At 53.8% G+C, this 23121-nt stretch overlaps 1 pseudogene; it reads right to left on the reverse strand.

The window, feature by feature from the left end:
* The window catches only part of LOC137464098 (uncharacterized), a 1364046-nt pseudogene that overhangs the window by 1131001 nt on the left and 209924 nt on the right, over positions 1–23121 (reverse strand).

Here is a 23121-nt window from a genome sequence, read left to right on the forward strand (position 1 = left end):
AAAATTCCCAATGGTATTCCTGTTATGCCAGAATTCCCATTATTCTGATATTCCCAATTTTCCCACTATCCCAAAATTCCCATTATCCCAGTACTCCCATTATCCCACTCTCCCAGTTATCCCAGTTCCCCCAATTATCCCAGTTCCCCATTATCCCACTCTCCCAGTTATCCCAGTTTCTCCCCCATTATCCCAGTTCCCCATTATCCCACTCTCCCAGTTACCCCAGTTTCTCCCCCATTTTCCCAGTTTCCCCATTATCCCGTGCTCCCCAGTTATCCCACTTCCCCATGATGCCTGAGAGACTGGAGAGATTATATGGAACTGGGATAAAACAGGGAATGGGATCAAATAGGGACGGGGATCCTATGGAATGGGATAAACTGGACTGGGATTATATGGAACTGGGATAAAACAGGGAATGGGATCAAATATGGACTGGAATCCTATGGACTGGGATAAATTGGACTGGGGTTATATGGAACTGGGATAAAACAGAGAATGGGATCGAATAGGGCCTGGGACCCTATGGACTGGGATAACCTGGACTGGGATAACCCAGACTGGGATCCTATGGACCTGAATCCTATGGACTGGGATAACCTGGACTGGGATTATATGGAACTGGGATCCTATGGACTGGGATAAACTGGACTGGGACTATATGGAACTGGGATAAAACAGGGAATGGGATCGAATAGGGCCTGGGACCCTATGGACTGGGATAAACTGGACTGGGATAGCCCAGACTGGGATCCTATGAACTGGGATAATCTGGACTGGGATAGCCCAGACTGGGATCCTATGGACCTGAATCCTATGGACTGGGATAAACTGGACTGGGATTATATGGAACTGGGATCCTACGGACTGGGATAAAACAGGGACTGGGACCCTGTGGAATGCGATCCTATGGAGTGGGACCACCCAGACTGGGATAACATGGACTGGGATCCTACAGACTGGGACTGCACAGAGTGGGACTGCACAGACTGGGACCACATGGATCAGGACCATAGAGACTGGGATAAACAGGACTGGGATGATATGGAATGGGATCCTACAGACACGGAGCATACAAATCCCAGTACAAACTGGGATCGCATGGGAGAGGAGGGGTGAAGAAGGAGAGCGAGTAGGGCAGGAAACAGGAGAAGGAGATGGGGAAAGGGAAGAGGAGGAGGAGGAGGAGGAGGAGGGATGGAAGGGGAGGGATGAAGGAGGACAGGGAGGAGGGGATAGCACACAGGAGGAGGAGGAGGAGGAGCGATGGAAGAGGAGAGATGAAGGAGGAAAAGGCGAGGGGGGGTTAGGGAGAAGGAGAAGGGGGGAAGGAAGAGGAGAATCAGGCGGGGTTAGGGAAGAGGAGGAGAGGGGGAGAAGAGGAGGGAGGGAAGGGCAGGGATGAAGGAGGAGAAGGAGGGGGGCTTAGGGAGGAAGAAAAGGGGGGAAGGAAGAGGAGGGGCGGGAGGAAGAGGAAGAGGAGGGACAAAGGCGGATCAAGGACAGCAGGAGGAAACACGCGGTCGAGCCCTCCCTGAATTCGTAGCCCCCAGCTGTGGGATCATCCCGCAGGTGAGCGGGGAGGGGGAGCTCGGCCCAGATATCCTGGGGGGTGCCTGGGTCGGGTTGTTTTGGGGGGATGTTTGGAGAATGAAGAACTGCAAAGCCGAGCGGAAAAGGTCCCTTGGGGGGACATTGGGGGTCCCGGTGGCGGCTGCCGGCAGAGGCAGCCTGGAGGAGCAGAGCCCTGTGTCCCCCAGGAGCCCAAAGTGGGGAGCCCAGAGAGGGGGGAGCGCTGCCATCGGCGGGACCCTCAAGAGCCTGGAGAGGGGCAGGGGGGACTCCTTGGAGCCCCTGCAGCCCCAAGCAGAGAGGAAGGGGAGAAGGGAGCCCGGGAGCCCAAAAAGCCCCGGCAGCCCTAAATGGGGAGAGCCAAGAGGGGGGAGCTTTTGGGATTGCTGGGACTCCCAACAGCCTGGGGAGGGCGGGCAGCGAGGAGAAGGGGGACCCCCAATCCAAGCGTGACCCCCAGCAGCTGGGACGGGGGGGAGCCCCAAACAGCAAAGGGGAGGGAGCAGGGACGGGGAACTCCTGGGAGGCTTTTTCAGGGCTGAATCTTGGTGTTTGGGAGGTTTTTATGGAGCCCAGGTGGCCAGGGACTTCTGGAGATGGACTCGGGCAGAGGGACCTTCAGACTCAAGGTGCTCATCCCTTGTTTTCCCCAGACCAGGATTTCCCATTCCCAGCCCCTGGGAGGCGGCGAGGAAGAGGAAGACCCTGTCCTTGTCCTTGCTCCCCCAGAGCAGGAGCTGAGGATGGAGAGCAGGGAGGACAAATCCCTGCAGCAGAACCTCGTGGAAGAGGCTGATTTGAGCGGCTCCACGACGCAGGAACCCAGCGGGAAGGAAAAGCCCTGGAGATGCCGCACGAGGACAGGCTGCAAACGCAGATCGCGGGGATCTGAGGAGGAAAGACCCACCCTGGGCCAGGGAGGCAGCCGGAGATCGAGCCAGAGCTCGGAGCTGGTGGTCCATGAGCAGCTCCATGATGGGGAGAAGCCCCACACGTGCTCAGAGTGTGGGAAGAACTTCAGGAGGAGCTCACACCTGATCAGGCACCAGAGGATCCACACTGGGGAGAGGCCCTACGAGTGTAGGGAGTGTGGGAAGAGCTTCAGGCGGAGCTCCCACCTGATGAAGCACCAGAGGATCCACACTGGGGAGAGGCCCTACGAGTGTGGGGAGTGTGGGAAGAGCTTCAGACAGAGCTCCAGCCTGAACGTGCACCAGAGGATCCACACTGGGGAGAGGCCCTACGAGTGTTCCAAGTGTGGGAAGAGGTTCAGCCAGAGCTACAGCCTGATCAAGCACCAGAGGATCCACACTGGGAAGAGGCCCTACGAGTGTTCCAAGTGTGGGAAGAGGTTTCAGACCAGCTCCCATCTCCTCACGCACTATCTGGTTCACACAGAGGAGAGGCCCTTCTGCTGCCCCGACTGCGGGAAGGGATTCAGGCAGAAGTCCCACCTCATCAGACACCAGCGCATCCACACCGGGGAGGGGCCCTACGAGTGTCCCCAGTGTGGGAAGAGCTTCCCCAGCAGCTCTACCTTGACCAAACACCAACGGAGCCACCGGTAATGGAAGCGCTGCGAGTGCCCCAATGTGAGGAGAGCTAAACTCCATCCCCCACTGGAGGACCCACATTGGGCACAGCCCTGGTGACCCACATTCCCTGTGATCCACGTTGGGAACACACCCGGCTGCTTCTCCTTTCCTATTGACCTTAATTTTTTTCTCTTCTCAATTCAACTGCACTCCAAAAGCCAAGAGGCATCGATCTTTCCCCTCAAAACCACTCACATGCCACTGAAAACCACTGAATTTTAACCCATAAAGGCTCAATCCCACCTCAATTTGCTTGTTCCCACCTCAAAAATCTCAATCCCACCCAAAACTCCCTCGATTCCACAACCTCCAGAGTGAGATGGGGTTGGGAGGAGATTGGGAGAAGTGGGATCCCAGTTTGGAGCGGTGACATGGGGACTGTGTGGGGATGGGTGGCTGGGATGTATTTGATAGCAAATAAAACTTTCAGACTTACTGATTTCTTTGCCGTTCATTTTCAGTCCGTGGCAGTTCTGTCTGTAGAGCGCCGCCTCACAGAGTGTCCCCTCACAGTTCCCGCCCTCGGCCTGGCCCCGCCCCTTTCCCCTCACAGTTCCCGCCCTCGGCCTGGCCCCGCCCCTTTCCCCTCACGGTTCCCGCCCTTGGCCTGGCCCCGCCCCTTTCCCCTCACGGTTCCCGCCCTTGGCCTGGCCCCGCCCCTTTCCCCTCACGGTTCCCGCCCTTTCCCCGCCCCTTTCCCCTCACGGTTCCCGCCCTTTCCCCGCCCCTTTCCCCTCACGGTTCGGCCTTCGGGAACGGGGGAGGAGGAGGAGGGAGGGAGGAAGAGGCGCCGCGGCAGCCGGGAGCAGCCGGAGGAGAGGAGAGAAGGAATCGCGGGGCCCTGGCGCTGCCAGAAGTCGCCGCAGCCCCGGGAGCATCGCCCCCCATCCCGCAGGTGCCCGGGCAGGGGGAGCTCGGCCCAAATATCCCGGGGGGTGCCTGGGTTGGGGTTTTTTGGGGGGGGATGTTTGGAGCTGGCAGGGCTCCAAAGCCGAGCCGCAGCTGGCCCTCGGGGGACATCGGGGGGTCCCCGGGAGGTGTTTTTGGGTGGTCCCGGGGCCGGCAGTGGCTTCTCCCAGTACGAGCCCAGTTCGTTACAGTATGAGCCTGGTAACTTTCTCTCACTCCCTGCAGGATTCCAGTCTCTCCCAGTTTGATCCCAGCTTATCCCGACGTATCCCGGCTCCATACCCGCTCCTTCCGCGGGCTGCCAGGGCTGCGGGAACGGGGCACCGAGGGTGTCGCTGCTCCTGTTAAAGGAGGAGGAGGAGGGAGGGCAGGGCAGGGATGAAGGAGGAGGAAGAGGTGCAGCTGGAAGGAGGGAGGCGTGGGAAAAGCTGGATTCAAGGCTCTTCACTGACTTCTCATTGTCCTGCTCGGAGCTTTTGGAGTTTTGTGCCAGAAATCTCTCCCCTCCCCCACTCCCCCACAGGGCTTTGGGGCGGTTTTCCCTTTTTGGGGGAAATCAAAGCGATGCACGGATGCTCCGAATTAGGGGGCAGGAGAAGTGGGGCTGCTGGGCTTCCCGCAGAGCCGGAGGCAGCGAAGGCGAAGGCGCAGGGCCGGGAAAGCCGTGTCGGGAGGTGCGGAGCAGTTTGTTGGTGCTGCAGATGGATGCCGGCCCGGGCCCGGGCCCGTTCCAGGGCTGTTCCTCATCTCCGGCTTTGCCCTCCCACAGCCCGGGGGGCCCTGAGAGCGCGGGGCGAGGCTGTGCCGTGTGCAGAGCCCGCCCCTCGCTGCCATTGGCCGCTGCTGCCGTCAGTCGCGGTTCTGGCGCGCTGATTGGTGAGAGCGGGGCGAAGCACGGCCCCGCTGGCGGCCTGAGGGCGGCCCTGGCTCGGCAGCGGCGCCATTGGCGGAGCGTCTGTGCGGGCCCGGGAGCGGCGGCAGCGGCCGGAGCGCGGGGAGGCGGCATTGGCGGAGCTCGGAGGCGGCCCCGGCGCAGGTGGGAGCCGCGCCGGGTTCTGCGGGGGCTCGGGGCTCGCTGCGGGCGGAGGGGGCGGCAGGGGGCTCCGGCGGCTTGGCGGTGCCGTGTCCGGCCCGTGCCGGCCCTGGGCTGAGGGCGCTGCGGGAGCGGCTGCCCGCGGTCTCCTTCCCGCCGCTGCCTGGGCAGGAGCCGCTGCCGGAGCAGCGCTGGCTCGTCCCGGTTGCTGTGGCTGGGACAGAGGTGGCTGCCCCGTGGCCGGGCCCGTGCGGGGAAATTCCCGTCGCCGGAGGTTTCTGTGGCCAGAGGAGACCGAGGAGTCCTGTCAAAGTGACTCGATTGCTGAGCAGAGGGAGAGGCCGTGGGGCATTTGCCATGCGCTCTCTGCCCTTGTTGTAGCACGCTGCCTCCTTTGGATGCTCATTTTCCCGGCCGCATCTCCCTCTGCCTTTGCCCACTGGCTGAGGGACTTGGAAGGTTCAGACTTCCCGATCCGCCTGCTGCCTGTCCTCGTTCATATGCACCCCTCCTTGTGGATGACAGCCGATATTCATGGCTCTGTTTGGTCTTTGTTCTTCGGGAAGTTGAGGAGTTTAGCGGGACTTTGAGCAGCTGTCCGGGTCCATTTGTAACATTTATTGGAACAGATGGTTTCTCCCGTTATTTCCTCATCTCCATGTCGCTGGCCCTATCTCCAGGCAGATTCACTCACTGACTCTGTTTTGTTCTTCCCGGGTCCTCTTTGGTTTTGGGATTATTCTCGGTGCCCTCATTCCCTGTCCTTTTGTAGCCGTTTCTGGATCAGGAGGCCTGGCTGCCACCTGCATCCCCTGGCTCAGCTGCTGGATGAGCTGCACTCCCAAGGTGTGGAGCATGGTAAAAAGATGAGAGTTGCTGTAGCACAGAAGAGGAGAAGCAGCATTCGTTTAACCCATGGTGTGCCAGGGAGCCACAAAACCGTGTCCCATTCCCATCCTTTCCATGTTTGGACCAATACATAAACTGCTCTCCTATTTCCTGTGTTATCTTTTTTCACTGCTTTTCCTTTGTCGTCTCTTTGCCAACAGCATTTGGAGTCATTTAGTTTCCCACAAACTCCTCCTTTTTCTGGGAAAAGATAACCTGATCCCATCCCCTGGTGAAATGTTGTGTTCCTCATTTCAGTGGATGGGTCGGCAGGAAGGTCAGGAGTTGGAGGTGTCTGGTTGGTTCTTATTTCCAGGACAGCTTGTAATCTAATGGTGACATTGAAATGATAAATGGGTTCTGTGTCTCCTGATATGAATTGGTTCAGGTTCCCCTGGGCTGGTCCATGATGTTGTAGGATTTGTTCTGGTGGCCGTTCATCTTTTCCCCATTTTTGGTTGCTCCCTCCAGCTGGGGCTGCATCAATTGACTGCTTTTGTCTAATTACATCATCAAATACTTGAATTCCAACTGATTTCCCAGAACTTGTTATAGCAAAAACCCCAGTGCTCTGATACTCCCTGTATAGCATAGACAGTGCCAGCACATGTTGGAGTGGGCACAGGGATGATCCCCCCTTATTTTAGTGAAGTTTTCACAACATTCTCCATTTGCTGTTTCCCTTTGCAGCTTCACCCATTTCTGTTGCAGAGTCAGAGATCCTCACCATGGGCTCTGCCTTCAGCTGTGCAGATTCCATCTGTGCAGGCAGGCAGAGCTTGGGGTGAGGGGCAGTGGGAATCAGCCCAATTCCTGCCCCAGGCAAGAAGAGGCAGGTCCATTGTCCCCACTTTGCCCCAGCAGTGTTAATTTGCATTTCTAAAGCTCCTCTGCTGGCTGCCTGGAATGCAGCTTCTCTTCCAGAGCAGCCTCCAGCAGCCCCACATGGCCCCCCCCCCCCCCCCCCCCAATACCTGCTGCTTTTTTTTTTTTTTCTTTCAAATCGTCTGTTTACTGTTTATGAGTGAAAGGGCCAACTTTAAATCTCTTCTCGTTTTCCAAATTGCAGCCTAAAGGTGAACGTCGAAAAACCCAGACCAAAATTTTGGTATCTCTCGCACAAACATACACAAAAATTTCCAAGGCTATTAAGTTTTTTCCTCTTCTCCTCGGAGTAAAAACTCATTCTCTCATCCCTGACCCAAACCTAACCGACAATATAGAAGTAGGATTATTACAAAAAATACTCTTCTGCTGTAAACTTTGCACTGAAAGTGCAGGAAAAAGAAAAACTCCACCAGTATGTTTAGTGTAGGAGTCAAGGCATTCCTTGATTCTGGCCAGGATGTGTAGCAGAAATCATTCCATCCCCACATAGCCCGGGTGTGCAGAGAAAATCGTTCCATGACACATGGGTTTAACTGGATTTTCCCCAAACTTGATACAGTCTGAACCAATCTAAATCCATTGGTTTAATGTTCTGCAGTTTCAAGTTGTGCAGTTTTTAGTATTTGGGTTCCTATTGGACCCGGATTTCTTGGCTTCTGCTGTTCATCAGGTCGGAACTGCTGGATTTCCTTCTCAGCCTTTTCCAGAGCAGGTGTCTCCAGCTCTGCTGGGGGCAGTGTCTGGGGTAGGTGTTGGTTGCTGTTTGCTGCTGGGCGTTATCTTTGTGGGAATCTTTTGGGCCATTCCCAGAGTGTTGAGATGTTAAACTCATCTCCACTGAGTGGTGGAACATCCCTTAAAAAAACCTTTACCATTTCTTTCCCCGAGGCCAAGGCAAACCAAGGCTGAGTAGAGAAAATGTTAGCAATGTTCAAGTCTATGACCTGGTGTATTTTCCATCAGTGCAATCCCAGGCAGCGCAGTGTGTGAGTGTGGCTGAGACCCAGAGTGGAATTGTGCCGTTGTCTTCGCCAGCAGCTGTGGCAGTGCAGGCCCAGAAAGCACTGAAGCTGCAGCAGTGGCAGCAAGGATTGGCCCCGGTGGCTGGAGATGCCCAAGGAGGGTGCCCAGGCAGAGGATTTGAGCAGAGGATGTGTGGGCAGGCCCAGGGGCTTGCCCCGCTGTGGAGCCCTGGCTGCTGCTGCGCTGCCTTCAGTGCAGGCTCCGTGGGGGCCTCCCATGCTCCTGCTGCAGGCGGGAAGTGCAAATCTCCGGGGCTTCAGAGCCCTGGAGCCCAGGCTGAGGGGTCCCCCGTGCTCAGCTGTGCTGGGGGCTGTTTCTGGCCTCAGGGACACTTGGCATGGGCCACGCCACTTGGCCACCAGTGGTGCTGCTTTGGCCTCCTTAGGCAGGGCCCGATGTCCTGCTTGGATGTTGGGAACAGCAAAGTGCCAAGGCAGGCTCTGTGCCAGCCCAGCTTCCTGTGGGAGAGATTTCACAAGAGACAGGACTCTGGCCACAGACTGCTTTAAATGTACATCCCTTATCCCCACCCTGCACTGGGTGGAGAATTACCAGGGTAAGGAATTCCCAAGATCAATTGCAAGGGAGAGAATTCAATATCTGCCCTGGGTCTGGCTCTTCTTCTTGCCAAAGCCAACGGCAAAAGCCGTACCCATGGCATCTTGGTTTACAGCCCTGACTCCTTCCCAGGGGCTCTTTGGGTGGGCTCTCCCCTGCCCAGGAGGGCAATGCCTCTGCCAGGTGCTTGTGGCCGACCCCGTCCCCTGGGTGCTGGGGCCCGCTTGGGCCCTGGGGTTGATCCCTGAGGGGCTGTAGGAGCTGTGCCATGGCCTTTGCCTTCAGCTTGGCCTTTTGCTCATCCCTTCTTGCATTCAGCTGCTGTGCCTTTGTGCCCAAGTGCTCCAGGGCCTTCTTCTGCCACTCCTGCAGCCGCGCTCACTGCCTGTGGGTGCTCATCTCTGAGAGCTGCTGAGCTTTGTGCAAAGTCTTTCCTTTCTCCAGCGACCCAAAGCAAATGCTTAATAGAAAATCCTGATTCTTCCATGTACAATCTGCAGCTCCGAGTGTTCCCCACCTGGACTCCACCTGCGCCCCCCCCTCAGCCCCATCGCCCCCGCGAGGGGAATTTGGGGAGGTGGGAGTGGGGCAGCGCCAAGGCTGGGCCCCCCGCGCTGTCCTGGCGGGAGCGGCTGCAGTGGGGACCGAGTGCGGGCGGAAGCGGCCGAGAGCCCAGCGCTGCCCCAGCCCGACCTGCCCCAGCTCCATCCCTGCCCCTGCGCTGGGATGCTGTGGGTTTGGGGGGAAGAGGGAGCCGGCAGTGGGTGCTGGGCCTGGAGGCAGGAGGAGAAGGGAAGGAGAAGCAGGGTTGAGGAACAAAATGGTCAAAGGATGGACGTGGCAGGAGAAGGTGGCATTGTGCAGGAGAAGGAGGAATAGCAGGAGGAAGAGGAGTGTGAGGAAGAGCAGAGACACAGGAGGAGGAGGAGCAGAAACAGGAAGCAGCACAAGGTTCCACCCCTCCCTGTGTCTGCAGCCTCCCCCCAGCCCCAGGAGCGCTGCTCCCCCCACATGCAGCAGGTGACTGCGGAGGGGGATCCAGGATTTTCACGGGGTGAATCTTGGTGTTTTGGAGCTTGCTTGGGCTAAATGTTGGTGCGTTGGTTTTATGTGGCAGCTGAATCTTTATCTTTTGGAGGAGGTTTTTGCTGACTTGTGATGTGTGGGGTGTTTTTGATCTGTGTCTTTATGTTTGCAGGATTTCTGGGGTGAATCTTGGTGTTTTGGAGGTTCTCACAGGCACAAGATTCCCAATGACTTCTTTAGATGAACTTGGGCAGGGAGGAACCTGCAGTCCAAGGTGCTTTCCTCTTGTTTTCTCCTCAAACCAGGTTTTTTCATTCCAGAGTGTGGCTGGATGGCGGAGGAGGAAAAGCCCCGGAGATCCTGCAGGAGGAGGGGCTGCAAACCCAGCCCAGGGAGCTGTGGGGAGGAAAGAGCCCCCCTGAGCCAGGAAGGCGGCCGGAGATCCAGCCGGAGCATGGAGCTGGTGGAGATGCCTCATGGCAGGGAGAAGCCTCACAAGTGCTTGGAATGTGGGCAGGGTTTCGGCCGGAGCTCCCACCTGCTTCGGCACCAGAGAATCCACACTGGGGAACGGCCCTACGAGTGTGGGGAGTGTGGGAAGGGATTCAGGCGGAGCTCCCACCTGATCCAGCACCAGAGGATCCACACTGGGGAACGTCCCTACACCTGCTTGGAATGTGGGAAGCGATTCAGTTGCAGCTCCCGCCTGACCCGGCACCAGAGGATCCACACTGGGGAACGGCCCTATGCGTGCTTGGAATGTGGGAAGAGCTTCAGAGACAGCTCTGAGCTGATGCAGCACCAGAGGATCCACACTGGGGAACGGCCCTATGCGTGCTTGGAATGTGGGAAGAGCTTCAGAGACCGCTCTGAGCTGATGCGGCACCAGGTGATCCACACTACTGAATGGCCCTACACCTGCTTGGAATGTGGGAAGGGCTTTGGGCAGAGCTCTTCCCTGAGAACACACCAGCGCATCCACGCTGGGGAGAGGCCCTACGAGTGTCCCCAGTGTGGGAAGAGGTTTCAGACCAGCTCCACTCTCCTTTTACATGAGCGGATTCACACAGATGAGAGGCCCTTCCGCTGCCCCGACTGCGGGAAGGGCTTCAAGCACAACTTCAGCCTCACCGTGCACCGGCGCATCCACAGCGGGGAGAGGCCCTACGAGTGTGGGGAGTGTGGGAAGAGCTTCTCACAGAGCTCTCACTTGACCAGACACCAACGGAGGCACCAGTGAGGGAAGCCGTGTGAGTGCCCTGAGTGAGGGAAGAGCTTGGAGTGAGGGAAGAGCTTTGTGGGCTGCTCCAGCTCCATCCCCCATGGGAGGATCCAGGCTGGATGATCCCCAGTGACCCCCGTTGGGCAGAGCCCTGGTGATCCGTGGTCCTGGTGATCCCCGTTGGCTGAGGGGATGGTGTTGGCTTCTTCTCCTTGTGCTGCTGTGATTTGGGAGGGTTCCCATGGATGGGGGAGGGGCGGTGAGTGGGGGGTCCTGGTGCACTGGGGGGGGCTCATGGATCAGGAGGGGTCCCAGCCTTTTGGGGGGGGTCATCTAACGGGGTGAGGCAGTGCACGGGGGGTCCCGGTGCTCGGTGACTGGAAGTGTCGGAATCCAGGACATCCCTCTGGCTGCCCTGGTTGGCTCGAGCCCCTGGCAGGGGGCTCGGAGACCTTGGCACGGTGTCAAGAATGCCTGTGGCTTTGGTTTTAGCCCCTGGAGAAAACTGCCAACATTGTATGAGGAATTACAAGCCACAAGGGTTTGAGTAGGGTGGTAGGTGAATTAACACAGGGTGAAAAAGTAGAATTTTAGGGTTTTAAAATAAAGGGTTCAATGGGACAAGCTGGAGGGATTTGGGCGTGTCCTGACCTTCTTCTCCTTCTTCTTGCCCTCCATGTCTTGCTGTGGTGGTGACACTTTTCTCTTGGTTGAAGGTAGAGTCACAGTGTGCAACATGAATGATAGGTGTTGGCACGTTATTGTAAACATAGTACAGGTACTTTTTAGTGTAAAAGACAAACACCGCCCTGAGGGCAGGGAGGCTGCCACAGACCGACCTGCCCAACAGAGCTCAGCAGAGCGGACAAAGCATGTTATGGATAAGAGAAAATAAACGACCTTGCGAAGCAAAGCTATGCATCCCGACTCCTCCTTTGGCTGCATGGGCTGGGAGAAAAGGACTTTTCACAATCTCAGGGTCATCTCGACCACCAGAAAACAGAGAGGTGGGGTCTCCACTCGTCCCAGTGCCCGGTGAGGGGGGGTCAGTGCTCGAGGGAGGGTGGGGGCACTGAAGGGGGTGCAGGTGCGGTTTTTGGGGGGTCCCAGTGCCCCCCGGGGCAGGGTCAGTGCTCAGCCGCAGGGGCTGCCCGGGGAGCCCCCCTGGCCCCCAAATCACAGCTGGGTCTCCTGCAAGGCACTGAGGGGAGGCTCGTTCACACCCCCGCCCCCACCAGCGTCGCCACACGCCTTCCCAAAGTGTCCCCAAGTGCTCCCAAAGTGTCCTCAGAATGTCCCCGAGTCTCTGCAGAGGTGACCCCGGCCCCATGGCGGCCCAGTGGTGATGTTGCTCTGTCCACAGCAGCCTCGGGATGTCTTGGTGGCTCTTTGGCACCACTCGGCCACCGTGTGGCCACTGTGGCCAGGAGAGGGACAGAAGAAGAGGCTGTTGATGTCCCCAAGTGTCCCCAGCAGGTGACATGTGGTCAGTCGGGCACTGGCCTCCCACAGCTGCTCGGCCTTGGCCACCGTGGCCACCAAGGCCGCAGGGAAATCAGGGGACACCTTTGTTGTCCCCTCAAGGGCTAACTCGATGTCCCCAATCCGGCGCTGCAGCTCCTGGGGGAATGCGGTGGCTTCGTCACACGCGGCCACCAAGTCCCCCAGCAGCCACAGGTACAGCTCCAGCCGCTGCTCCCTCCTGATGGCCGCATCCCTGCAGGCGTCGTGGAGCTTGGTGGCCTCCTTGGCCACCTGGGCCCCGCTGTCCATGAGCCTGTCCAGCACACGCTGCCAGGCGGTGGCCAGGGCTCTCACACAGGCCCAGGTGGTCCCTGGGGTGTCCCCGAGTTTGGCCAGGGTCCAGCCCAGGGAGGGGACAGGGCAGTGGCCCAGGGAGGGGACATGGTAGTGGCGCAGGGCGTCCTGGAGGTGAAAGATCAAGTTTCCCACAGCCACCCGCAGGAACTCTGGGGACACGGCCAGCAGCACGTCCTGTTCGGCCTGGCCACGGTGGCCATCAGTTCTCTCAGGGTGGCCAGCAGCTCGCCCAGGGTGGCCAACACGACCACCTTCGCCTCCAGCAGCTTGGGTGGTGGGGACAGCTGGACCTGGTGGCACTTATGTCCACTTATGGTGGCACCCAGGTGTGACATCACCTGCCCAGGTGTGACATCACCTGCCCAGGTGTGACATCGCCTGTTCCCAGGTGTGACATCGCCTGTCCCCATCTTTCCCAGCTGTCACAGCGCACCTGTCCCCTGCCCATGCCCCTCCCCCGTGTCCCTGCTGACCTGGCACAGGTGGCCCCGTGTCACACGGAGCTGTCCCTGCACCTGCCCAGGTGTGACATCACCTGTGCCCAGGTGTGCCAGGTGTCACTCAGGTGTGCCAGGTGTCACTCAGGTGTTACTTAGGTATGCCAGGTGTCACTGAGGTGTGACAGTACCTGCGTCCAGGTGTGCCAGCTGTCCCCGCACAGGTGCCCCGGTGCCTGACGAAGCTGTCCCTCCACATGAAGGTGCGCTCACAGGTGCTGCAGGTGTAGGGCCGCAGCCCGGTGTGGGTTTCCATGTGCTCCGTCAGGTGATGTTTCATCCTGAAGCGCTGGCGGCCCTCTGCGCAGGTGAAGGGCCGCAGGTCCAGGTGCTTGTTCACGCGCCGCTCGCGCGTGCTGCGGTGCGAGAACGCCTTTCCGCAGTGGCACGCGAACACCTTGGCCGAGCCGCACGAGCTCACCTGGGCGGCAGGTGAGGGCTGCGAGGGGCTGGGATCCGCCTCTGCGGGCAGCTCCGGGATTCGTGATTTGGGCGGGTCTGGGCGAAATTCCCGAATTTTCATGCGAAATTCTGCCGGTCCTGGTCAAAATCCCCTCAGTTCAGTCCGGAATCCTGCTGGTTCTGGTCAAAATCCCTGAATCTTCGTGTAAAGTTCTGCCGGTTGTGGTCAAAATTCCTGAATTTTCCTGTGAAATTCCGGTGGTTCTGGTCGAAGTTTTCATTTGTAAATTAGGACTTTCTCTCTGCTGCCATCAATGGTTTTGCAATCTTTACCCGGCTGCGGCTTGTGGTCTTTTAAAACTTCAAGAATCTTTCTGTACAAGCAAAACTTATTTCATGTCTATTTTACATCAGCATGAATTATTCCATGACATATATAACAATGGGGCTGCAGGGATCCCCCTGCAGATCCATGGGGATGCAGGGATCCCCCTGCAGATCCATGGGGATGCAGAGATCCCCCTGCAGATCCATGGGGATGCAGAGATCCCCCTGCAGATCCATGGGGATGCAGAGATCCCCCTGCAGCCCCTGGAGGAGGCAGGCTGGAGCACGGGGATGCCTGAGAGGAGGCTGTGACCCCGTGGACAGAGGGGCCCCCGCTGGAGCAGCCTGTCCTGGAAGGACTGACCCCGTGGCACAGTGACCCACGCTGCAGCACTTGGAGGGGGGCTGTGCCCCAGGGGATGGACTCCGGTTGGAGAAGTTCCTGGAGAAGTCTCCAGTGGGAGAGACCGCAGGCTGCAGCAGGGGAACGACTCCTGTCCCTGGGCAGAGGGAGAAGCCACGGGGGATGAACTGAGCACGGCCCCATTCCCTGTCTCCTGCACTGCCGGGGGAGGAGGTGCAGCTGGAAGGAGGGAGGCGTGGGGAAAGCTGCATTCAAGGCTCTTCATTGACTTCTCATTGTCCTGTTCTTGTTGGAACCCAGAATGTCCCTTGGACACTCTTGGATGTTCCGGGCCCAGGTCAGAAGCATTTGAGACACTGATATGCAGCCGGAAACCCCTGTGGCTTTGAATCTGACCCATGGAATAATTTACCAACCTTGCAGGAAGAACAAGAAATCACAAAAGTTTAGATATTATTGTAGAAGTAGTCACAAAGTGAAAGGCAGAACTTCTGACTGCTGTACAGGGGGGTTTTAGGCCTTGTACAGAGGGGTCTGAGTTTTGTACATGGGGGCCAGAAGTTCTAAGATGAAGGGACTTGGACGTGCCCTGTCCTCCTTCTTTCTCCTTCCTAACCTCCATGTTCATGGTGATGTTGGCACTCACAGATTGGTTTAGAGTAGAAAGTCACCATTCAATATAGGTGATAGGCATTGGGGTAAAACCATAAACATTTAACACGCAATGGATGATATAAAAGATGGCACCAGCCCCATGGGAGTCAGTGTGTGCCTTTGACCTGCTGAACGGACCGCAGCAGTTCAGGAAGAAAATCTTTTAGATAACACACAATAAACTACCTTGAGACCGGAGGACTGAAGACTATTGAGACTTTCTTTGAAGGCACAGGTAAGAGGAGAGACTTTTCCATCTTTCAGGGTCACCCCAATCTGGGGGTGAGCCCTGACACACAGTTTGTAACCAAGAGTCGGGTGCAGCCAAGAAGGCTCCAAGCGCCTCCTTCCAGGCTGACTCTGCAGATGCCGAGGCTGCTCTGGGCTCTGCCAGGGCTCTGCTGGGGCTCAGCTCTGGGCGAGGCTGGGCCCGCTCTCCCCTCACATTGCTCTGGGCAGCTGAGTCACACAGGGAGAAGGAAGGGACACGTCAAGGGAGTTGAGGTTTAAGAGAGTTTTTATTCAAAAAACTGCCATAACAAACAGGCTGTCATAAGAACCGTAACAAACAGGCTGTCCTAACTACCTTAACCAACTAGCACTGCTAACTACCATAACTAACTAGCACTGCTAACTACCATAACTAACTAGTTGTCCTAACTAACTACAGTAATTAAAATCTGTCCTCCAGTGCTTCATCTCCTCCGCTGCTGCCTCAGTTTCTTTGCTGCAGTGATCAGAGGGGTCAGGCTGCAGAGAGGCTTGGCTGATGATAAAAATGGGTGCTGCCCAAAGGAGAAAAAAGAAAGAAATGAACCGTTACTTTCCAGAGTCAACTTCCTCACAGGCTCTGTTGCAACAGGACAAAGGGAAATGGTCTGAAACTCAGGAGAGGGAAGCAGGCTCAGACTAGATCTGAGGCAGAATTTTTTTTAGCAGGAGAGTGGGGAAGCACTGACAGAAGGTGCCCAGAGATGTGGGAGGTGCCTCCTCCCTGGGAACATCCAAGCTCAGGTCAGGCAGGGCTCTGAGCCACCTGAGCTGCTTGAAGATGGCCCTGCTCGCTGTGGGGCCCCAGGTGCAGATGACCTCGAAAGGCCCCTGCCAAGCCAAACCAGGCGAGGATTCTGCTTGCTTTGCGTGTGGAAAGCAGCGAGACCGGAGACCATCGGAGGGGGCCCCACAAGAAAACCCCTCCCTGGCGCTGCTGCTTCCCCTGCAGCCGCTTGGCATTCACCTGCAGCAGCTCCTGGGCAGACCAGCGCCGCTCCTCGTCCGGCTCCAGGCTGCACTCGAGGAAGTCCCGCAGCAGAGCCGACAGGCGCCTGGGCTCCTGCAGCTGCGGGGTCCCGTTCTGCCGGATCAGAGCGCGAGCCTGCAGGAAAAGCAAACTCAGCGCTCTGCCAGCTTCCTTCCCACCCACAAGTGCTCACATCGACCCCGGCTTCCCAGCCCCAGCTCCAGGGGCACTTTCCTCCCTGGCAGAGATGCTGCTCACAGCTCATTTTTCTATGCCAACCAAAAAACCCAAACCCTGGTGCTGCCACAGCCATTGTAAAGAGCTGGTGCATTTGCTTCACATTTTCAGGGCATCCTCACAGCCAGAAGAACTGCAACAACGTAAATCCCAAAGCAAATTGTGTCTGGAGACTGCAGAATATGTGTCTGTGTTGAGACTCCAGTCCTCTGGGAATTCCCTTCCCCATGTGCAGAAACCTCCAGCTGCTGCTCCCAGTGCAGGCTCACCCTGTGCTCACAGGCCTCTGCAACCACGGGAGAATTGGCCTCTTACCATGGCCCTCGTTTCCTTGAAGTAAGGAGGTTCTCCTTCCACCATCTCGATGGTCACAATTCCAAAGGACCAGATGTCCACCTTGGGGCCGTAAGGAGAACTGGTGACAACTTCTGGGGCCATCCAGTGAGCAGTGCCCACTGAAACATAAACTTTAAGAAATTTAGAGATTTTAGAAGAGCTAAGATTTTAGTTAGAAATAAGCTTTATTGGAATTAATTAAAATAAATGGGTAGGCATTGCTTGATGAAGTTAAGAGTTAGTAGTTAACTAATAATTGATTGCTTGTCAACACAATGTTTAGTTAGCTGGGTTTGTAATGAGAAATATAAAAACTGACAAATAGCTTTTAGGAACATAAGACAATTGTGGGCCTCTTCTGTTCCGAAACCAACTACAGATAAGAAATGGGAGTTCTACCAAGGGTTCATGTGTCACATTTGCATTGAAAAGGTAGAAAGGTCAGAATGAGGAAGACTACATTTACTTCCTCATTTTGGGACCCCTCCCGATGAAAGGGACCACCGACCCATTTCAAGGAACAAACTACGCATGCTTAATTGCTTTTGAACTGATTAGCATACGACGTAAGGAATGGGATGTACCAAAATGATGAATATGTATTTGTATTTTGGGTATTCAATACTTGTATGGATAAAAGGACTCTGTAATCACCTGAGGGGCGCGGTGTGTATTTGGGAGCTATCCCGCATGCCGCCCGGCGTCGTAATAAACATACACTTTCTAACTTTAAACTGTTAGAGAGTTTTTGTCCGTCACAGGTGGATATCGGTGCTAGATCAATATCCATATTTCTTTAATAAATCATTTTGGCGACCACGGCAGGACTGCTGCTCTCTCTGGCCGTGGGGCCAGTGGGGGTCCAGGACTCCTCTGGGCGCCCACCCAGGAATTTCTGGGAAGGGGGATCCTGCGATCTCGCTGACTACCTGGGGAAAGACCAGAACCTGCTGGAACTACCGACAAAAGGTATGTTTATATTTGGGGAAAAAGTACCTTATTATATAAGCAGTTAACAGGACGCAAGAGACGTCTTGCATCAGTGGTTTGGTAACCTGTGTCCCGTAGTGGGGACCCGGGGATTTGGTGGTCTGCTGTGTCTCGTAGTGGAGACAGTGGCAGCAGAGCTTGAGAAGTTCGTGTCTCGTAGTGGAGACCGAGCGCCCTGTGTGTATGTGTATTGTAATCGGATCCGTGTTTGTTTGGTGGGTTTGTGATTTTGTGTGTTTAGGTTGTGGAAAACTATTTGTGTGTTGTATTTGTTGTGGATTGTGAGAGTTCGTGTTGTGAGCATTATAATTCGTGCGATTTGGTGTGTGTTATTAACTGGTAGTAAGTGTTTTTGGGAGTTTTGTAAGCTTAAGGTTGTAAAAGGTTTTTGAAATCCCTGCCTGCTTTGCAGGGGGGGTCGCTGACACTTTGTTTGGGAAAGCGGGCTTACTTAAAGTGTTTGTATTGTGCTTAGATTGTGTGCTAGAGGGGAATTAAGCTGTGCATGAGCTTATGCAGCATGTAGTTTTGACTGTAAAATTTTATTTGATGTGTTTTTAGGCGAAAAGGGCTTTGTGAGTTAAGTTTGTTTTATTTTGTAATTAGAGAGTGAGTGATAAGCCGAAACTATTCCTGACATAGTTCTGGTAATTGAGGAGTCATTTGTTGCCCGGGTAACCGGAGGGAATCTAGGCTTTTTAACCTCAGAATACATTTTTTAACTCTCTGGAAAACTCCAAGTTTAGCGAGTGAGTGTTTGTTGGTGGCTTACACCCCCACTTATTGGGGAGGGATTTGTGTTGTGCTTTAGCTGGAGTTTGTGTGATTTTTTTAGCAAGACTTTGTTAAAATTTTTGGTTGAATGTGTTTGGAGTTGTGAAAAAAACCCTGGCTGTTTGCGGCTGTGATTGTATGCAGAAGACACAGAGCTCAGAACCAGTGCTAGCAGAGGCAGCAGAGAGACTTTTTTGGTGACGCTTGGCTCTCAGCTGCACACCTGCTACAGTGTATGAAAAGCTTCTTACAAGTTTTAAACGTATTTTAATAGTAATATACCCGAAGCAAAGCATAACAGAGGAATAAACTGCACCTTGGGTGGAGTGCTTAACTACATTGTGTGGTTTTTTGATTTAATAAAAGAGAGTTTTCTCCCCTTTTCCTTTTGTATAACAAGTTTTCCTTTAACAGCTGCTGTTCTGAATCCTGTTTTAAAAGGACTGCTAACCTCTTTCTTTTAGAGAAAAGAAGAAAATTAATTAACAAGCTGTTTTATCCCTTTTGTTTGTTAGCACAGCTATATGACCCGGAGCAAAAGGTACAGGAATCGGGAGCCGGGTTCAGGGGTATTCCCCTGCCCAAATAAAGATTGCTGCTGTAATCCGTGGATTGTATTTCGGTGTGCAGTCTGTCAGGACTCGTGGGTCCGAAAGGGGTATAGGTGGTTAATACCTAAGATTGGAATTTGTGCTTTCTGTTGTACAAAGGAACAAGAGGCTACTCAAAAAGTTATACGAATTTTGTTGGCAACTGGCCAAGAGGTCCCTGGTAGCAGTAAAATATTTGAGTTGTTGGAAAACGGGGTTTCAGGAGCCTTGAAGAAACCAGTGGAAATTCTTAAGGTTGAGTGTGGCCAGCATATTTTTGTACCAGAGGAATACCAGGTGAAGCTTAAGAACTGGGATAAGATCAAAAAGCGTTTTGAAAAGGAAAATTCTAAACATGGGGGCAAATGAGAGCAAAGAGATTCCCAGAGGAAGCCCTTTAGGGTGCATTTTAACACACTGGAAAGAGCTGGTGGGCTATGGTGGGAGTGAAACTAAAAGGGACCTTGTCAAATTTTCTACGCAGTGGTGGCCACTCTATAGACTCAATGGAGGGGTGAAATGGCCAGTAAATGGTACACTGGACTATGAGACTTTATTACAGTTCATGCTTTTCCTGAGGCGTGAACAGAAGTGGCAAGAGGTGACTTATGCTGATATGTTTTTCAGTCTTCGGAATCACCCTGAGTGGCAAAGGGACTGTGGGATCAGGCCACCATCTGATCCACTGGTACTGGCTCTTGAGAAAGATAATAAAGCTAACAGGGAAAAGCCCAAACGGTGTTGTAGTACATGTTCAATAAACCAAAGATGCTCGCACCCAAGTAAAGTGTATCCAACAGAGATCTTAGAACAAGAGACAGTGGAGACACTTTTACCACCCCCTAGGAACCAGGAAAGAGGGGAGGGTAGAGGAACGAGTAAAATCAAAACCCTCACCATCTCTGGCCTCCCCTAACTTATCTTCTGGTTCATCTGCCCTGGGAAAAACAGTAATTGAGGTAGGGGTCTCCCCACCAACTCCTAAATCAAGGGAACCCACGAGGCTTTATCCACCACTGCCTAGTAGTGATAGTGAATGGGATCAACCTGAATTAAGTCCCAAGCCTTCCCCACAAGGTCCGATAGCATCAAGGACCAGAAGGCAAACCAGAATGAACCCACCCCCACAAACCAGAAAGCAAACTAAAAGAGTTACACAAGCACCCTTAAGAGAGGCTATAACCTCTGAAGGGGAACCTAGGATAATTAAGGTCCCATTTTTCTCAATGGATTTGGACGCTTGGGAAAAGACTGCTAAGGGTTACCGGCATGACCGGATAAGGGTTGCTAAAAGATTAAAGTTTATGGTTAAGCAGCATTCACCTGATTGGGCAGACATGCAGTTACTACTTGATGCCTTAACAGAAACAGAGAAGCAGTTGGTTTTGAAGGTAGCCAAGGATTTAGCTGAGGATGCTTGCACAATAGCAGAAGAGGATATCAAAGATGTATTTCCTCTTCAGGATCCGATGTGGGACCCCAATGAACCCGATGAATTAGCACAGCTTAAGAGATATCAAGATTTTATAGTAAAAGGACTAGAATGAGCGATTCCTAAAACCATAAATTGGTCAGCCTTATATTCTGTTAAACAAGGTCCCTCTCAAACACCTTCTGAATTTTTAGATCACCTACGGGACACGATGTGGCGATATACCACCCTGGACCCTGGATCAGATGAAGGAATACAACAACTAATAAATTTATTTTTAGGACAATCCACAGGAGATATTAGGCGGAAGCTTCAGAAGATCCGGGGCCCAAATAGCCGAAACTTGGAGACTCTATTGGATGAAGCATGGAGAGTCTTCAGTAATCGGGAGGAAGGATATAAGCAAGGGGTGAAGAAATTAGTAGCAGTAGTAAGGGAGGGAGAAAAGGAGAAACGTGAGCAAGACCCGCCAAGACAGGGACCACCCCGACTGGGAAAAGATCAATGTGCATTTTGCAAGAAATTTGGACACTGGAAAAACCAGTGCCCAGAATGAAGAAGGGGTGATGAACAGAGAAAAAGCAATCAGGGGGGAGAAAGGGTGGTTGCTCATGCAAAGGAGGACTGAGGAGGACCGGAGGGCCCTACCCTGGGGACCCTTTGGTTATAGTTAAACTAGGGAACAAAGAAAAGAAGGTGGAATTTTTAGTGGACACAGGGGCAACATTTTCAGTGCTGAATAAGGCCCTAATACCTCTAACAAATGATTATGTTATGGTAAAGGGGGCTACTGGTCAATCTGAAAGGGCATATTTTTGCAAACCATTAAAGTATAAGTTGGGAAAGCAATGGGGGATTCACCAATTTTTATATATGCCTAATGCTCCATCTGCACTTTTGGGCAGGGATCTGCTAGAGCAGCTGGATGCAAAAATAATATTTAAAAATGGAGAAATTAGCTTGGAGGTAAAGGACCAACAATACGTGGAGTTGTTAAGTCTAATGTTAATAACCAAGGAAATTGAAACTCTAAGTGAAGAAGAGAAAAACTTCAAGAAAATAATGGATCAGGTATTCCCTGGGGTATGGGCTTCTAATATACCAGGGAGGGCAAAGAATGCGTTACCCATCCAAATCAAGCTCAAGGAAGGGGAACGACCAGTAAGGGTTAAACAATACCCCCTGAAGAAAGAAGACAGAGAAGGGATTAGCCCAATCATAGAAAACTTCTTGCAAATAGGTTTGTTAAAAGAGTGTCAATCTGATTTTAATGCTCCCATTTTGCCAGTAAAGAAGCCTGATGGGTCATACAGGTTAGTAAAAGATCTAAGGGCTGTTAACAGAGTAACTGAAGACTTGTGTCCAGTAGTAGCTAACCCTTCTACCTTGTTAACTCGTTTAACACCTGAACTAACCTGGTTTACCGTTTTAGATTTGAAGGATGCTTTCTTTTGCCTCCCTCTCCACGAAGCCAGCCAGAAAATTTTTGCATTCGAATGGGAGAACCCCAAAACTGGACGAAGGAGCCAGCTCACATGGTGTGTATTACCACAGGGGTACAAGAACTCCCCTACTATATTTGGGGAACAGCTCGCCAAGGATTTAGAGTCTTGGGAACCTCCACCAGGAGAAGGGCAGTTGCTCCAGTACGTGGATGACCTCCTGATAGCCACCCAGACCCAGGAAACACGCGTGGACTGGACGGTAAGCCTCCTAAACTTTTTGGGTCTGCAGGGGTATCGAGTATCCCAGAAGAAAGCCCAGATCGTGAGGCAAACAGCCATTTACCTGGGTTATGAAGCGAGTGCTGGACAAAGGACCTTGGGCCAGGATCGCAAAGAAGCAATATGCCAGACCCCGAGACCTCAGACAGTGAAAGAACTGAGAACCTTTTTAGGCATGACAGGGTGGTGCAGGCTATGGATTTATAACTATGGGTTACTTGTTAAACCTTTATATGCCCTGATCACGGAAGGGAGCAGAGATCTCCAATGGACAAAAGAAGCAACTCAAGCCTTCGACCAGCTAAAGAAGGCCCTCAATGTCATCTCCGGCTTTAGGCCTTCCAGACGTGAGTAAACCATTTTTCCTGTTTTCCCACGAAAAACAAGGGATTGCCTTGGGAATATTGGCACAGAACTTAGGCCCGTACTGGAGAGCAGTGGCTTATCTCTCCAAACAGCTGGACACGGCAGCTAAAGGATGGCCAGGATATCTCAGAGCCGTTGCAGCAGTGGCAGTGAACATCCAGGAAGCTCGCAAATTCACCCTGGGCCAGAAGATGACTGTGCTAGTATCCCACACAGCGTCTGCAGTCCTTGAGGCAAAAGGGGGACATTGGCTCTCTCCACAGAGGTTTCTGAAGTACCAAGCTATACTAGTAGAACAAGATGATGTTGAAATCGTGGTAACTAACATTGTGAATCCAGCTTCCTTTCTCAGCGGGAGTATGGGAGAACCAGTGATCCATGACTGTCTGGAGACCATTGAAGCCATCTACTCCAGCCGCCCGGATCTGAAAGACATCCCACTCGAAGGTGCTGAGACCTGGTTTACTGATGGAAGCAGCTATGTCATCAGTGGAAAAAGGCACGCTGGATATGCGGTTACCACAAGCAGAGAGGTAATAGAGTCTGAACCCTTACCAGCAAACACCTCTGCACAGAAGGCTGAAAAAATCGCCTTAACTCGAGCCTTAGAGCTGGCAAAAGGAAAAGAGGTTAACATCTATACAGACTCA

This window comes from Anomalospiza imberbis, chromosome 36, assembly GCF_031753505.1.
Source record: "Anomalospiza imberbis isolate Cuckoo-Finch-1a 21T00152 chromosome 36, ASM3175350v1, whole genome shotgun sequence".
NCBI classification, from domain to species: domain Eukaryota; kingdom Metazoa; phylum Chordata; class Aves; order Passeriformes; family Viduidae; genus Anomalospiza; species Anomalospiza imberbis.